Source organism: Panthera onca, chromosome D3, assembly GCF_046562875.1.
Source record: "Panthera onca isolate mPanOnc1 chromosome D3, mPanOnc1 haplotype 2, whole genome shotgun sequence".
Taxonomy (NCBI): Eukaryota; Metazoa; Chordata; class Mammalia; order Carnivora; family Felidae; genus Panthera; species Panthera onca.
Genome location: NC_138350.1, coordinates 42379204 through 42393838, shown reverse-complemented (window position 1 = coordinate 42393838; position 14635 = coordinate 42379204). Strand labels below are relative to the sequence as shown.

The 14635-nt window shown below is 40.4% G+C and overlaps 1 protein-coding gene across 3 annotated transcripts in view; it reads right to left on the bottom strand.

The window, feature by feature from the left end:
- The window catches only part of YES1 (YES proto-oncogene 1, Src family tyrosine kinase), a 68626-nt gene extending 57288 nt beyond the window's left edge, over positions 1 to 11338 (bottom strand). The window contains exon 1 of one of the 3 annotated variants that reach the window (XM_060613383.3): positions 11021 to 11338. The gene's annotated coding sequence lies outside the window, so the exon portion shown is untranslated. Of the gene's footprint in view, positions 1 to 8665; positions 8832 to 10688; positions 10940 to 11020 lie in introns of those variants that run through there. The other 2 variants (XM_060613382.3, XM_078435386.1) reach the window with 2 other exon arrangements.
- Positions 11339 to 14635: the final 3297 nt, after the last annotated feature.

Here is a 14635-nt window from a genome sequence, read left to right as displayed (position 1 = left end):
CAATTAAGACCCATGGCTATGGGGATGGGGAGTAACAAGGTGAGATGGGACGGGGGGGGGGGGGGGGGGGGGGGGGGGGGGGGCTTTAGCTCCATCATCATTCCCATCTGCCACTATCCCCACCAAATTCTCTGATATGGCTAGACACAATCCACAATTCTCCTGTGACCCCCACCCGCACCCCAAATCAGAGTGCTTCCCAAGCTTTTCATATAAAAAGCTTAGGGCATTTTTAGACTTTTCCTTTAGGTGGTATACTGTCCATCAGAATCTGAAATCATAGACTCTTACTGGTTGTCAAATATGTTTCCTAAAGTCTAGGGCATACATCTTAAAGTCCAGAATTACTTTCCCTGTTACTTTTTAATATAAACCCAAGACAACATGGTCCCTATACCTCTAAAAAATTTTTTCTGTAATTTGCATATCACTTTTTTCTATTGGTCCTAATTAAGTTCAAATATCTTTATATCTTCCTTTACCACCTAAAACATGAAATTACATTTTTCCAGATGCTCTGCTTACAAAAAACAAGCTTCCAGAGGTGCTGGGATATTTGACTTTTTCCATCATTACCAGTCTGTATCTGTACTAATATTGTTGCCTTAAATTAAGAAGATACCATCTTGGGGCACCTAGCTGGCTGGCTCAGCCAGTAGACATGCAACTCTTGATCTTGGGGTCATGAGGGTATTAGCTAGGCATAGAGCTAACTTAAAAACAAAAAAAGATCATCTTTGTCCACACCTTTCAAATATTCTAACCATGTTTCTATAACCAAATAGTGTATTTCCATACAGATATGTAATCTTTTTAACTAATAGGTACTTTCTCTCCCCTGCTGTGGCAGAGACAACTACCTTCCACCAAAAATTCCTTTTCCCCTTCTAAGGTTGTCAATAGAAGGTAGCCCTGCCAAGGACTATTTTTCTTAGCTCTACTTACAACCAGATACATGCATATGACTCATTTACATCAACATAATGTAGGAGGAACTGATGTGTGCAGAGTTTTTAAGAAGAATGGTTGTTAGAGATATAAAATATTAAAAAAAAGAATCCCTTTATTGTATGTATTTTTCTTACTGGTCTTTAACATTTACCACTCACTGCCAAATCATACTTGCTTCTCCATCGGACTCCAGTACAATGTTTATCTGAATTCGTCCAGAGCACTGATGCCACTAGTCTAGCTTTAGGCCTGCCACTCCAAGGAGTCCGGAGTAAGAAGCATCTGCGGTTACTGTATGAGTTTCCAGTGAGAAGCTATTTGTTGACATTTCTTTTTCCCATGCCCATGGTAAACAAACATTGTTGGCAGACTGTTACACTGTCATACATTTTAAAACATTTAATAAGTGCCTACTAAGGTTCCAGATGCTTGGGGTAACCTCTGTACCAAAACAAAGATTCCTCCCTACCTCCATGGAGCTTATATTCTAGCGGCAGCCACTCACTCCCATCACTTAGTCTTGGCACTACAGTTTAAAACCTATCTGCCAACACACTTATGTAGACTTAATAAACACGGGCAATGATAGAACTGTTGCAGTAATGTGTGAAGGAGTTGTACTGTAGATATTCTATGTGGGATAATAATGCTACAAAATCAAGCCAGCATTCCTATTAGAAAACAATGCTCCAGCTTATTAAAGAGGACAAAGGGTACATTCTTACATACAACTGAAGAAATAAAAGGAAGCCAAAGAAAAAAGGCTTCTAAGGTGGTTAAGGAAATCTGTCAATAGAATCAGACACTGTGGTAAATGAGTAGCAAACAGAATTTCCATTTGGAGTGTTAGATGAGACTTTTGATCCAGAGGTAAAGAATTCATATAACAATAACATTTCTAGGAACAAGCCAGCATGGAAGAATCCCACTGTTTCCTTCAGAAGGAAGTGAAGCTTTGAATGGTTGTTGAGTCTGTACCAAGGTGTAAAAACTGCCATCTTATTGACAGGGAAAATTAGACAGTGTACTCTCTTTCTGCAGAATATCTGAAATGTGATGGAGAACCATTCAGACAATGCAGACCTTCCATCTATTTCTACCAAGTCATCTAAGAATAAATGATTTAATTAGTAGAAATAAAAGCAATGTCGCACAATAGAAGTTTGAGCCAGTTTTGAGTCAGAACTCATATTTGAGCATAAACTTAGGGGAGGAGGAGAGACAAGGAAAGAGAAACTGACTATATACACATGTACTCCATATACCCCTTATAAACCCAAACTTACAAAAGGAAAGCATTTGCTACACTTTAGTGTAATACCCATCTTTTGCTGGTTTTGTTCTTTTGACGAATTAAATTTAGATTAAAAAAAAAAAAAGCTTCACTGGAAAAACATCCAAACACTGTCTCTTTGTTAATCTGGGTTGAACATCTTGTTATAAAAAGATAAAGAATGCTTTGGGATTAGTGTATCAGTTTTCCATTACAAAGCCAAACCTACAAAAGGAAAGCACTTGCTATAGTTTAGTGTATTAGCCCTTTTTTTCCAGCTCATATAATATCTGACCTTGATTCCTATTATGAAATATGTACCACAAAGCTACTTCAATTGAAAAGTATACATGATTGAAAATTCTCAGCCCCAATACAAATGCACAGTTTAAGGGAGAAGGAAAAAGATAAATTCCCCTTTCTTCCATAATGGCTCTTTATACCTAAGGAAGCTGTCTTATTGGAAACAGGCTTATTGTCAGATAAATTCAGTTCTAGTAACCACTAGTCCTGTGACCTCAGCCAATCACATATACTTTCTGATCCTCAGTTTCTTCACATGTAATAAATACCCATCTAATCCACAATGTTTGTGTATTTTGAAAAGGCATTTCAAATATTTAACTGTGACAATGCATATGAACTACATATGTAGAATAGCATCTGCCATAATACAGGCTTTCTTCCTTCCTTACACATTGCCTATGAGGAGTAAATGGGCGGGAAACAGAAAAAAGGGCAAAAAAGAGGAAATTATAAACTTCCACATTATATCCACTCCTCGTCTTCCCAAGCCCTTTTCTAGTTTCCACATTTTTGTTTCTCATTTCCAATCTTTTGAAACCTTCCCATTCTTCACACTGTCCTATAGGGATAGACTAGGCAGGCTTAGAGTGCCTAGAGCAAGCAGGTGAGAGAAAGCACAGACATTCCTGTACTTAAATTCAGCTTAAGAGCAAGGCTTCACTGAAAGGGTCTTGGCATCCCAATTCGAAACTTGTAACAGTGATTTTTAAATGGTGAAGGGCTGGGAAGGTGTGGAGGGAGGGTAACTAACAAGACAATGAGTTCATTCCCTGTATAATCAGAACATTCAGTAAGCCAAGTATTTCATATGTTCAAAGAGCTCAGATTTAAGAAAACAAACAAAACCTGAAAATCAATCAGAATACATTTACCAATGAAACACTATTATATCTGTTAAATGTTTATACACTCTTAATGGTCTGCCTAGAAATCTAACCAAAAAGGCTAACCTTCCAAGAAAGAATGTTTCCTGAGAAAAGATTTTGATTTTCAAAGACCTAACTGACAAACTTTGGGAACAATCTACTTATAATTTTGGTGGCTTCCCTCCCCCTTTTTACGAGATCTTTGTTGCAAACCTTAAAAAGCTAACCATTTCCTAACACCCATGCTTATCTATTTTATTCTAACTAGTAACTAAACGTGTTAAAGGGAAACATCCAGAACAATTACTCTATGTTTTTGTCAATTAAAAAAAAATAAATGTTTTAATGTTAGTGGTCATGATCATAGTGATCATAGTCATGATTATCTGTTAACTGACATCACATCTATGTGCTTCAATGAATAAAAGTTCTTATCTTTCTAATTTTACTGCAAAATAAGTCGGAAGTGTTGCTTAAAGGACTTATTTTCAAACCTGACTTCTTACAGTAAAACTTCTATATAAATGTTGTGGAACCTGCATCTGTCACACATATCTGTAATAAACTGTCTACAAAATCAAATCAAGTCTTCTGGCCTAGAGAATTAAATCAGTTTGCTTGAAGCTAAAAGTATCCATTGCATATGGATCCATTAAAGTTTCAGATGTATCACACACTAATATTATCAAAAACCAGAGAAGTGTTAAACAGGATTATCACATTAAAAAGAACTACCAATCTACAAAATTTACAACAGTCTCATAATCATAGCCAGTCCCATCCAACTGTGAATTCCTAAAAGGCAGTAGTCACACTGCAATCATTTCTATACCACCAAAACCAGCACAGTATTTGTTATACCACAGGTTTAATAAATGGCCACTTGATGAGACAATACAACATTTCCTAGAGAAAAGTCCAGTGCCAAGTCTATGGGTCAGTTTTTTACTATAACCTTTATTTACCTGCTATCTAATTTTATTTCAAATTCTAGATTCTGAAACATTTCCTTAAAATGTTATCAATAGGAAAACTTCAACTGTAACAGAGCCACACATTTATATAAGGCTGAAAGAATATTAGAAACCATCTGGCCCCTGTCTCTTATTTCAGATGGTGAAGCTGAGGTGCAAGGAATTTACTGAACTGACCAAGGTCAAATAGCTCTTTATTATCAAAAGTGGCATTAAAATCCAAATGGCCTTCTACCTTTTAGTCCTTTCCTTACTACACCATGTTGCCTTCTTTGCTCCTTTTCATATACCTGACAGTTATTATTTATTTTCATGTTTATTTATTTATTTATTGAGAGAAACAGAGAACATGCATGCGCAAGCAGGGGAGAGGCAGAGAAGGAGAGAGAATCTCAAGCAGGCTATACATGGTCAGCACAGGGCCCGATGTGGGGCTCAAGCTCATGAACTGTGAGATCATGGCCTGAGCCGAAATCAAGAGTTGGACACTTATCCAACTGAACCACACAGGAGCCCCGTGACAGTTTTTATTTTTAAAATGCCCTTATCTGTAAAATACTAATTGCCTGAGAACAAATGCAAGAAATAAATAAACTTGGCACAGGACAACTGTAAGTATTAAATTATGTAGCAAAAGACACCAACTTTCTCCACTCCCATTTCTACTTAATGCTAAGAAACGGTAAACTATATTAAAAAATCAGAGAAGTGACTAGCCTCTATAATTAAAGAAAATCTAGAGTTTAATACTGGTAGGAACATAGACTGAAACCACAACAATCTTTCAGTGTTAGTGGTCAGTCCTTTCCTCTCAGTACTTCCTGTCTTCACCCACACCCCCAATAGCAGCAGACAAATCCTATAAACTGCATTCTTTCACATGCATTACATCAAGAAAATCAGGAGATTTTTTCTTTTTGTCCTTGGAAGATATGTACGTGAATGATTATAATACTGTCTCTAGTAACATGATACGACGTCAAATGCATTTTAGAAAAATCTAGGTTTTTCTTTTCTTTTTGGTGGATAGCTTGGGCTTTTTATACTCATTAATACAGTAAAAAACATTTCTTTAGAATAAACCATATTAAAGACTCGCTTAACTTCAACTACAGAGAGTCTCCAGTTTATCAGAAATATCAAATTGACCTTTAAATTCACATGTCAAAGTATTTATAAACTGTGTTATAAAATCATTTTCTAAAACAAAACTTTGAGTGAAAAAATGTAAAGCATTTGTTTTAATATTAGCATATGAAAAAACACTAAGTTTTATAAAATTTTAGTAGAGGTAGATCTTAAAAATGTGTGTAAAGTCATAAATATACACAGAACCACATCTCTGCATACAATTCAAAATTTATTAAGCATTTATCCTACTAGAAACTGTTTTCAAAGATTCATATAAACCAGTTCCTTGCCATTGTTAGCATGAGGTCAAATATATCATAGTCATGGAAAGAAGTAATTATAATGTAAGGAGAATGTGCTTTCATATTGGAGTTTTGTGGGAGCACAAAGACAGGAGCCAATACACTAGTGTTTTGCTAAGTACATGCCACAACGACAATGTGTACTTGTTCACTTTCAAGAGTACAGTCTTCGGTTAACTCTTCCTTCCTTCTGGTGATACAATTTTGAGTGCTGATTCTCCCAATGCTCCCTATTACCCATCCCAAATTAGCTAACCCCCAACCACCAAGTTCCAAAGCCAGAATTAGAATTAGCAAAAGAAACTGTCTCTGTAATTTTTCTGACAGTCATGGTAAAAGAGAGGACAAGATGCTGCTGCTCTCTGCTTAGCATGTTTATAAAATGAGCAACATTTCAGAAGAAGCAAAATTTGCCTATGGCATCTTCCAGTCTGGGGTTTGCCATATATAGCTGATAACATACCTGCGTTTGTTGAGGTCCATCTTTTTATACCCCAGGAATAAGGAAAGAACAACAGAATAAAGTAGCTAGGGTCTTGCAAAATTCAGCCAGACACAGGGGATATACCATGTGCAACTAGTTGTAGAAATAATCCCTCTTGAAGGTCTTCCACTTCCTGGGAGAAAGAAAGCAGGATGTCCAAAGAACGTGCATAGAAACTCTCCTGCCAACACCCAAACAGTAATAGCAGCAGCACTTCTAACTGACACGGTTTAAAGTAGCATGGAGTATATGTTACAAACTCCAGGGAACCTGCAGTCACATATATACACTCAAACAAGGGAAACTGAGGAGCACTGCTATCCTGGGCACTAAGGCTTGTAATTTAGTCCATCAGTATTATCCTGTACTTCGAAATTACAGGATTCTCTCTTTCCTGGAGCGAGCTTCAAGATTTTAAAGAGTAACATCAGGTGAACTCAATCCAGACCAGGATATGTTGCCATCAAGTCTGCTAGTTCCAAGACAACAGTAGTGCTGCCGCAGCCAACGATTCCTTGGCAAAGAGACATGTTAAAATGATACTGGCAGCAGCACCGGCTCTTCTTTTTCACCCTCTGCTGTTACTATAGCTCCTTTTGCTAAATCTGCCTCTGAGTTTAGACAGGAGCTGGATGGTTCATAATCACCCAGCAGCTGCAGCTGAGCAATACTCAGCCTAATTGTGGCGCTGGAGCAGCTGAGAGGAAGAAAAGCGGTAATACATACCCTACCATAGCCACACACAAACTGCTGTACACACTACCAATAAGCTACCAAGATACTTTAATAGGAGCAGGTTATTTCCTTTAAAGAAAAGCTGTTGTACTTCCCTGAAGAACTCTGGATTTGTATTAGAGATCTGTTTAAATGTGTGTGAACTGAAGGTGACCTAAGCCATGTAGAGCTCTGAACAATGGAAGATCTTAACTAAAACTTCCTGTAAATATTCATATAACAAAGCCAGCGCCACAAACATCACCTTTACAGCATGACTGAAAGTTCCTGTGATATATGAAACTGATGCAGATGTGATCTCTTCTTTAATTCTACATTATAACAATGCAAACCACAAAGCAACAAAATCAACAACTAAAACAGCAAGCCATTACATAAAGCAAGTAGCATAATATAATCATTCTGAGCATTTCTGAAACTCAAACACCATACTGTCACTTGCTTTCTTGCAAAACATACTATTCTGAAAAAAAAAGGAAAAAAACCATACTCTTCTGTTAGGTGCCATATGGCACATCTTCATAAAGCTTAAGTAAACGAAAACTTAGTTTATGCTGAGAATTTCATGACATCCTTAAGAATATCAAAACTAAGGGATAAATTGCTGATCTAAGGAATTACTATTACAGAAAACAGAAAATGATTAAAAGTCAAGACATTACTTTGATGTGAGTTTTGTCATTTACAAAACTTTATGACAAATAAGTTACATTATATATTTGATAACAATAGTATCCATTAGTTTAATAAACATTTGAGTACCTACTGTTTACCATGTATATAAGCTAAAGAGGATGTAAAATTAGTAAAATCTGGTTTCTTCCCTCAAAATATTAACATAATTAATAGTTATTTATATGTCAAGTAGTTACATACACTAGGTGGAATATGACAATTATGATTTAATAAGCTAATCTTGTTTGCAAAGGGCAGCCCAGGAGATGTTCTAAAGTCAGCCACTAAATGTTAAGTTCTTTACCCAAGCACCTTGTATAGTACATAACACACAGGCTTCTTAAAAAAAAAAAAAAAAAAAAAAAATTATGTAAACTAAAACAGATACAGAAAAGCACAGAAGAAATGTATGGCTTAGTGAATAACTAAGTGAATGACTAAGGCCAACACCCTTGCAACCACCGCAAGGTTAAAACTTTGTCACCACTTCAGAAGCTGGGTCCCAATCACAACATTCTCCCTCTTCTCTTTACGTTTATAGAAATCATTTCCTTTCAGGGTTTTTTTTTTTTTTTTAAATATAGTTTTATTTCCCAAGTTTGCATTCCCAGGCAGCAAAGCTTAGTATAACTGCTTTCAAATTTTTTGGCAGTAGGCTTTTTTTAAATTGAAGTATAACTGATAATACAGTATCCTTACTAGTTTCAATTGTACATAATAGTGATTTGATATTTTTATACATTATGAAACAATCCCCCCTCCATAAGTTGTTACCATTTGTCATCACACAAAATTATTACAATATTACTGACAATATTCTCTATGCTGTACCTTACATTCCCATGACTTATTTTGTAACTGGAAGTTTGTATCTCTTTTTAATATAATGCTAACAGGAACTAATAAATGATGCCTACAGTGAACATTAAATTGAGAGTTAAATGTGCTTATAAAGTAAAATTACTCACATTAACAAATTATTTACTGCCTAAAAGGATGCAAATGTGGACTTTGTATAAACAAATCGTACACCATGGGTCGGTAATATTTCAGTTATACTGGACCACCGCTATCCTTTTAGAATATTTGTTCTTTTAGCATTACATATCATGAAGGAGATTTATTTGCGTGGATGTTGATTTTCAGCTTGCGAATTTCCTGAATTTAAAAAAAAAAAACAAACCTGAAGCCATGTATTAATATTATACTTCAGCCGTAAGACAAATTCCACCTATCCCAGGAAGACAGGTCAAAGCCGTAATTTCACTTTCGGTTGAATAGAAAGGAGTCAGTTTTGTGGTTTATGAAGTCAGCAAAAACATACTGCAAAATTAAAGTTATTATAGTAGCTTAACATGATGGTAGTTACAGCAGAGTACACATTTTAAGAGTCCTTTTATCTTTTATTCTGAAAACATGGATCTGAACTGTCTTGTATTCAGATCCAGATCAAAGGTAATTGTTTTGTTTTTCAAATTCAGGACCCTATGAATTGTCAACCAGCATTCAAAATCTCCACAGAGGTTTAGGTAATGTCCAAAATTTAAAATAACTAAACTTCCTTAAGTCAACTACCACAGGGGTCTCACATATTAGTAAAACAAAACATATGTATGGCTTAGTGAAATACGACTTTCTTACAGAATATATGAAAATCCTATATGGATACACAAAAGGTCCTCATTCTATTACAAGATGCTCCTTCATTAACTGCCCATTCAAAATGTTTTTTGTCCACTGTGTGCCACTGCCCTAGTTAAGACAGATTTACCAGGTGCTATGCCAGTAAGTGCCTACAGTCACATGTACACATTTAGTAATATTTTCCTTACGTGTAATTTAACTTTAGAATTTTTACAGGATGGTTTAGATATATACAGAATTATCGAGATATTTTTAGCACTGTAATCCTACAGTTAGAAGGACACACATATACTACAATCATATGCATATACATGTGAAGCCATGTATGTGAAAGCACACCATGAAACACACCAATGCATGAACATAAAGTTGTGATTGCATTAGACTTCTCATCTTTATTTTAATAATTTACAAATTGTTAGACCGTATGTTATGCCATGCGTATTAATTATGCAGAAAATAAATGAACCAAATCGGAACTACGTCGTGTCCCACTCACTACAACACAAAAATCAAAGCAGTCCCTCCACAGGACTCGATTTTCTACTCCCCACAAACCACAAATTAAAGCAATCCCTACATCGGACTTGATTTTCCACTCACTGCAAAACAAAATTAAAGAAGTCCCTACATCGGAGTTGGTTTTCGAAGAGCTTCTTAAAACAACGCTGCCCCATGCCCAATGAAGCAAAAGCTGGAAGCAATTACCAAGAAAAACACACTTTAAAACAAAATTTTCTGTAACATGTGGACAGAGAACCGAACCAAATGGGAGACGGAGGGCCACAATACTGTAAAAGTGGATGCTGAATGGCATACTTCCCAACCCCCAACCCAAAACAAAGGAAAACTTTAACATGTTGCGGTTTTCAATCAAACCAAGTAAAGCGAGAGGCTCACCCACTCGCCCCCCCCCCCCCCCCCACGTCCGCTCTCCCGGCACAGTTGCCACCCGGCGTCAGCCACATGTAGACCCTCAAGCTCTGGGACCGAAAGGGGCCGCTGCCCTCTTCCCTCACTCCGGCAGGGAGAGCCAAAATTAACCTAGCCCCCAGGCAGGAGTGGGAGGTTCCCTACTGCCCCAAGGACCTTAAGTCGGACTTGGGCGGGACCGGGAAGGACTGGACGGGGCGGAGACCGAGTCAGGGGGCAGGCAGGTAGCGCCGGGAAGGAGACACGCCCGCCGGGTGAGCCGGGGGAGGGGAGAAGTTTCTCCTCAACTTCCCAACCCGGAGCCTGCGGGGGCGGGGAGCGCGGGCGCCTTCGGGCGCTGGCGGGCGCCGGGGCCTAGCGCTGCCCGGGCCGGGGTCGGCCGCCTCCTCCCGCGGGGCCCCGCCGGGTCCTTACCTGCCGTCCAGCCGCGCTCGCATGAGTCGCTGCTGCCGCAGCTCGGGGTGGCGGGGAGGGGGCGGCGGGCGGAGGCGAGGCCCGCGGGGCCCTCTCCCTCCTCCACCTCCGCGTCCCAGGAGCCCCGCTGCAGCGACGACGGCACAGCCGCCCCGCACTCGTTACTTCAGGAGGAGGGAATTCCCGGGCTCCCCCACCCCTCGGCCTCACTCTCCACCTCCACTCAGCTCGGCGCCCGCCCTCGCCCCCGGCTCCGCCCCTCCTCCGGGGGCGGAGCCGGGGGCGAGGGCGGGGGGGCTGCGGCTACCTGCGCGCGCGGCCGTCCTGCTCACCGGATCTCGCGCCGCGCCCGCCCGAGTTGGAGCGCCCCCCCGCCTTCCGGCGCCGCGGCGCGCTCCGCGGGATGCGGGCCGTCCCTCCGCAGTCCCCGTCGGCTGCTAGTCCAAGTCACTCCTCCGGACCCAACATGGCGGCGGGGTCCGGGGCGGATTCCCGAGGAGGCACAGCTGAGGGGGCGTGAGGAGGAGGCGCTTCTTGCACGCGAAGAGCGGACCCACAGCGCCCCCTCCCCTTCCGCGGACCCTTCGGCCGCGCACTCCCCTGCCCCGGGAGCTGGAGTGAGGGGCACAGCTTCCGCCTCCTCAGCCCTTCTCGGTTCCCTTCGCCCCGTTCTAGTCCTGCCGAGGGCTTTGGGGCTTTGTTTGTTTTTGTGGGGAGGGCAGGGTTGAGTTATTGTGGTTGACTGTTTGCTTTTTAGTACCGTGCTTCCGCACTCTTTTGTCACTGATAGTAAAATCTCAGCCCATCCGCGTGAGCCGGAGGTGGGGGGGGGGGGGGGCGCGTTTCTAACGCTCTCATCACCCTCCTCTTGATCGCCGTCCAAAAACGCTCGCGTCTGGCCTCCTTCCGAGCCAGGGATCCTGTCCCAACCCCTGGAGCTTCCTGTTGACTGTTGGTCGAACCAGCCTTGCCGGGAGGGGGAACCGAAGCCGAGTTCTTTTGGCGATTCTCCCAGGAATGGTGACCTTGGCTTATCTAGGGACAACGTATTTTTATATGATCCCGGCAACTTCCCAGTGAGGTATAGGTATTAGTATCCTGTTTGACAACTGTGGAAACTGAGGCTGCGACCCTGAAAGTGGAGCATAGTGGAACTAGAATTCTTCAAATACAAGCACCTTTCTTGTATGCCTTGTAGCCAGTCGCTGAAGAAGGGAAAGGATCCAGAAGGAGTTGGGAATAAAGATAAGAGTTAGTCAGTGTTGGAATAGGCTGAATCTTGAGGCTCTTCTGCTAAAATCACATATGCCCTATCAGACTTGTAGATTAACTTCCTCTCTGTGTTTCCTCTTTGGTGGGGATATCAGAACAGTAATGTGGGTCTGTTGGTTTCCTTTGTGGTTTTCAGCAAAATTCAGAATCATCTTTGACAAATGCGAAATGGTACAATCATATGTGTCAGTATTCTGGTATTCTAGTAACTTAGGAAATGCACATAAAGGTTTGAAAATCTTTTTTCTTCAGCTTGCTAAGTGAGCCAAAGGTAGGGATAGGCATTCACATTAACAAAAAGGTACACATAATATGGGATGGTACTTTATTTGATTTAGCTACTAACACTTCATTTGTTCTTCACTGTATTTGAGTTTAAACGTTTTCATGTAGATTTATATTCAGCTTTTTTTTAACTAGAAAATAAATTTTTGAGCTGTTACTTTTCTAAACTTCTAGATTAAATACAGATAATATTTTTGTTGTCCTAAACGTTCAGCCTCAAAAACTGAACTCTGAAATCCTAGTTTTCCCCAGTATAAGGGATGAGGTGGCTTTGAAGATGCTCTGTAAAGAGTTTTAAAGGTGGGAAAGGATGTCAAAATCCCCTAGGTGTTATATTAACTTATCAATGAGTCTCCTTCTATTCACCCTCATTTTGATTCTTTTTGTTACCTCATTCCCTGTTTTCTCTTTTGGAATGTTAATCTACATTATCCAGTTTTAGTCTGTAAATAACCTGGAGACTTCAATCTTACTTAGACTCAATGACTCACTTATTTCCAAGAATATTTAAAAAAACAACAAACCCAAACCAACAACAAAATGCCAACCAAAAACCACCACAACTACCACCAACAGAAGTGAGAAAGAGAATCTTTAAAGTCTTGATGAGTTTGGTACAATAGAAATTGCTTTTAAGTGCAAATCTGTTCATTCAAGATACACACAAATGACATGCACCCTTTGTCGCTCCCACACAGCACAGAGGTCTGGTATGTATGTGTTAAGGAGTGATAAGGGTTTTGGAATCCCTGGGAGAGTCTGCTGGTTGAGGAGGTTAGGGGAATGCTTGAAACAAAAGAAATGACATATGTTGAGTCCCTACAGAAGTGAAATGTATCATTTATTCAAGTTAATTAATGCTTACTGAATGTTCTGACTGAAAGTTTAAAAGATTCAAGGTTTAGCTGGGGCACATTCGATCTCACCCTGGGACATGTGATTTTGCCAGAAAATGTTTGTGTTTAGGATAAATCTACCTGCGGCTGCTCCTGTCACAGGCTGTGATGATTTTCTTTTCCTGATAACGAGAAAGCTTGCAGCCCTACACAGGGTGCATGCACTCCTCTGTGTTCTCTAACCATCCCACTACAACGCCCCCTCAAAATGCCTTCTACTAGACTTGTGCTAACCACTCAAAGCCTGGATCTCCTCATGTCCACTCGATGTCTGAAGTTATCTATACCAGTTTAGCCTGGCAAAAACTGGCGCTAAGCCCAATAAGGAAGAATATGAGGATCCCTCTAAACAAAGATCTGGAAATCAGGCAGATGGAAAGTATTCATCATTGAATGCTAGGCTCGTTGTGCCAAGCTTGGGGAGAAGTGCAGTAACCCATCAATTTCTCCTGATGCCTTCATTGCCTCAAGGACTGGTGCTTGTGTATTATACTTTTTACTTCCCCTTAATTGGGCAAGGTCTAAGAGAACTAATTCATTGGATGTGTACAGATACATCCTACAATGAATAGATGTAACAAATGCCAATCTTCTATAAGCTTCAGCAAATCTAGCTCATCTTGTTGCTCTGTTTTGTTCTTTCCAGCTTCTAAACTTTTTGGCTACCTGGTCTAAAATATTAGAATTACACCTTGTGCCTGGTGTGCCTCCCCAGCTCCAGGACTATTTTTTGGAAGTTTAGTCTTTGGATTGGAATTTACTTTGGGGTTTGTTTCTCAAATTTACATTCTTTCTAGTGCTCCTGCAGGTTGGTCCCAGGCCTGTTGCATCTAGCAAAAAAACCCCTAATTTCTGCTCTAGCTCCTCCTGGTACCCACTCTACCTACTCCTGGGTACCTTTACCTATACTTTAAACTTTCACACTCTCAACTTGGTTCTGTGACAACACTTTCTAAATTGGATGGTGCATGACATCTTCTCACATGCCCTCTGCCTAGCAGAATGTAGCATGAGGTGGAAACCTTTTAAGGGTATTTTGTTTTTTTAAGTTTACTTATTTTGAAAAGCAGAGAGAGAGGGAGTGAGAGAATCCCAAGCAGGCTCTGCACTGTCAGCACAGAGCCCTAAATGGGACTCAAACCCAGGAACCATGAGATCATGACCTGAGCTGAAATCAAGAGTAGGATGCTTAGGGGCGTTTGGGTGGCTCCGTCAGTTGTGTCCAACTTTGGCTCAGGTCATGATCTCTAGGTTTGTGGGTTAGAGCCCTGCGTTGGACTCTGTGCTGACGGCTCAGAGCCTGGAGCCGGTTTGGATTCTGTATGTCTCTCTCTCTGCCCCTCCCCCACTCACACTGTGTCTCTTTCGGTCTCTCAAAAATGAATAAACATTTAAAAAAAAAGAGGAGGATGCTTAACTGACTGAGCCATCCAGGCGCCTCTTGATGTTATTGTTTAACTCAAGTTCTTTTTCTCTGAGAACCAATCCTCTACC